General features: G+C 36.5%; 1 non-coding gene across 1 annotated transcript; it reads left to right on the top strand.

Moving 5' to 3' along the window:
* The first annotated feature begins 1,571 nt into the window (after positions 1 to 1,571).
* Positions 1,572 to 1,704, top strand: LOC115871488. Its single transcript, XR_004047334.1, has one exon. It is a non-coding gene; the product is annotated as a small nucleolar RNA SNORA63 (small nucleolar RNA).
* The last annotated feature ends 1,730 nt before the right edge of the window (positions 1,705 to 3,434 follow it).

Raw genomic sequence — 3,434 nt, 5'->3', positions numbered from 1 at the left:
ATTCTTTAAACCGTGACCCAAAACTATCCTTAAGATCACTTTCTAAGTACGGTAACTGTGAGCGAATGGAAAAGGTTAAAAAAACAAACTAATTAAAAAAAACCACAAAACATAATTTCTAAAAGAATGCTTTACACTTAAAAAAAATCAAATCTTTGAATCCATGGATAATTACTCTACCACAGTGGTTCTCAACCTGTGGGTCATGACCCCTTTGTGGGTCAAATGACCCTTTCACAGGGCAACCGATTCATAGCAGTAGCAAAATTACACTTATGAAGTAGCAACGAAAATAATTTTATGGTTGGGCGGTCACCACAGCATGAAGAACTGTATTAAAGGGTCACAGCATTAGGCAGGTTAGAACCACTGCTTCACAGCATGAATGAGCTTGATGAAAGCCATGTAGTGAGACTCGTTAATGGAAATGTTACAACGATTGTGAAAATGCCGACACATGGGGACCACTGCAATCAATGCCACTGAGCATTATGCACATGAGTCATGAACGTGATTTACAGGGTTTACTGGGCTTCTGTCACCAAAACACTTACAGAGGCTTCAAGCTTTTTCTGTGATAATTCATTTTTTTAGGTGTTAGCAAGTAAAAAACCTTGTTTTATGGGCAATGGAGATTCCATGTAAATTTTTCAAATAAATCATCTTTCTCTTCAAGCTTTTGGTGCATTATAGCAATCTGAACAAAGAGCAAACAGAAAGAATACAAAAGGCTTACAAAATAATGTTGATAATTTGATAGCTACAGTTTGACATGTCTTTCTACATCCTATAGATGCATATAAATGATGGAGCATATACTTTTAGATTGTTGGGGACATGCAGCATGGATCCATGGGTTCCATTATCTTTTCATTCAATTTTCCATGAACTTTCTTAAAGGCCCCTAGAGTGTAGACACATATTCATGTATATAACTACATGTAGATGTAAAATATATATCCATATGTTTATTCACTTGGATACATATATATATTTTGATACATACACATGTAAGCTGCCATCAAGTTTAATTTTATTCTTACTCATAGCTATGTATAACAGAAGGAAACACTGTCTGGCCCTCCTACACAATCCTCACAATTGTTATATTTGAGCCCATTGTTCCAGATAACTGATGTATCTACCTCTTTGAGGGTCATTTATTCCTCTGACGCTCTACTTTACCAAGGCCAATATTCTTTTACAGGGATTGATCTCTCCTGAGAACATGTCAAGAGTAGGTGAGTCTTAACAGAATCTGTGCTTGTAAAAAAAAAAAAAAGGAATTAAGTAAGCGTCTGAATGATCTGCCTATCGATCTATCTATCTATCTCTGTAATCTGTTTGCTGAACATGGCAAAAATCATCACCGAGGGAACAGGAAGTAAAGTTATCTCCATGTCAACATGGACTGGTAATTTTTAATAAAAACTAGTAGAGAAAAAAATGCTGATGAATCCATCAAACCAAATGTTGCTTCCTGACAATTCCATAGCATAGAAATACATATTTAATATCCAACAATGAGCAACTCTTATTAAAAATTATCCATCTTACAAAAGAAAGTTTGACAGCAGGATTTAGACTACAATATAGCAGTTAAGTGCTAATTTGTCGTTCCCCATGCTCAAAGTAAAGTTGTTTCTTATCTATCCCTGTCTGCTAGTTTCTTGTAGCAGCCCAGGGAAGCCTGGTCTCATACATATTGGGAGAAAAAAACAAAACAAAAGAGTGCTTGAATTATCAAAAGATGGAGCCAATAGAAACTTAGGGTTCATTTAATCTATGATTCTTTCAAATGCAAGAAAACATTACTTTTGGCTTACTTTATGAAAATAAGCTTGTGTTTAATGTATGAGAATGGGCAATAGCCAACCACGGCAAATGAGTAAACGTAAATAAAGTGAACTAGACCAAAATAGCAGTATTGGGTAATTAAGACTAAAATCTAATTTGAAAAAAGAAAATGACTAAGTATTTTTGATTGACGAACTGCTCAGCGAAAACATGCGGTGACGTGCTATGCTGGACATATAGTATACATAATTTAGACTGTGCACAATAAATGTGTTCCAAAGACCATCCAAGAAAATTTATGACAGCGATAAAGGAAATGTTCTGCCTTTGGCAGAGATGGTAGTTGACCTTGATAATGCTATGAAAAAACATTTACTCAGACTACAAATATTGGCATCAAATATTATCCCCATCACTTAATATGTTATACAAAAACAAATTGGATTTACTATAGAAACAGTGAGGGAAAGAAATATTAAATGTTACTCAGTAATTTAGATGTACTACATGATGTGAGCTTAGAACAATAGAGTATAATTATTTTGATATGAAATTTTAAAAATTTGAAATATTTTGTGAGCACATTTGAGTAATTTTATCCAAAAGACGAAATGTTACACAAAATAGTAGTACATTCTTGAACATCAAAATCAAGAGAAAATAATTTGAGGGATTGGAGGATATCATTGCTAACATCAACAAAGACACATAACAACAGATTTTAGCAGGAAGTATTCGAGGGAAAATTCCACTTGTCTGTGGGTTTGTCATGCTATTGTGGTTTGTGTGTCACTGGAATGCTGGATGTTATGTCACTGTTATTTCAACTGTCAGAAGGGTCACCCCAGAGGAACGGGTGTCAGCCAAACTTCCGGACAAAGAACAGATCACAAAGAATGACTTGGCTTCCCAATTCAGAGGAAGCCAATCCTGAAGTCCTTATACAATACTTCAAAACACTGTGACACACTGAAGGGAAGCAGAACACGCTGGAGGAAAACCGCTGGAAATAATGCTGGAGGATCGGCTCCCTGATCCAGAAAGCTCTTTACATGTGTCTGAGGAAGAGCTGCATTCTCAAATTAGAGTGTACCATGGGAAGGTGACCAGAGCAAAGCCAGTGGGACTGCAGCTTTAGGGATCTTCACAACTCAAGGTAAGAAGAAACAAGTGCGGAAATCTAACACAGTGGTAGGTACCTTGGTTATGCGTGGCTCCAAGATCAAACTTTCCGCAACTTGAACTTTCCACAACAAAGTCCTGCTGTTCAAAAATCTGACTGGTGTTCTTCAGTTTCCCTGGTAGTGAACTGAAAATTTACTTGAAAAACCCTGTAACGGCCAAGAGTGCGCCGTGCGTTGCATTTTGCCTGAGACACAAAGGGATGATGCTTCAGCCTGGATGCCACTCTCACTCAGACAACACCTAGTGCTTGGTTAGTGCATGAAAACATTCATCATTCTGTATTTTCTTTGCATAAAATATTGTAACTATTTCATGCTATTTCTTGTACTGTGTTTTGAGATTTGATGTACTATATTGACTGTGGCTAGGTATTTTACAAGGGTACTTCCACTAGGGATGTTAACTCTGGGTTAAAACCTGGAAAGAGAATTTTTATGTTTAAGTTTTGAGCC

This window comes from Echinops telfairi, unplaced genomic scaffold, assembly GCF_000313985.2.
Source record: "Echinops telfairi isolate 266 unplaced genomic scaffold, ASM31398v2 ScPeMD7_5868;HRSCAF=6743_0, whole genome shotgun sequence".
In the NCBI taxonomy this organism is placed as follows: Eukaryota; Metazoa; Chordata; class Mammalia; order Afrosoricida; family Tenrecidae; genus Echinops; species Echinops telfairi.
The sequence above is the reverse complement of the archived record's forward strand: the minus strand, read 5'-3'. Positions and strand labels throughout refer to the sequence as shown.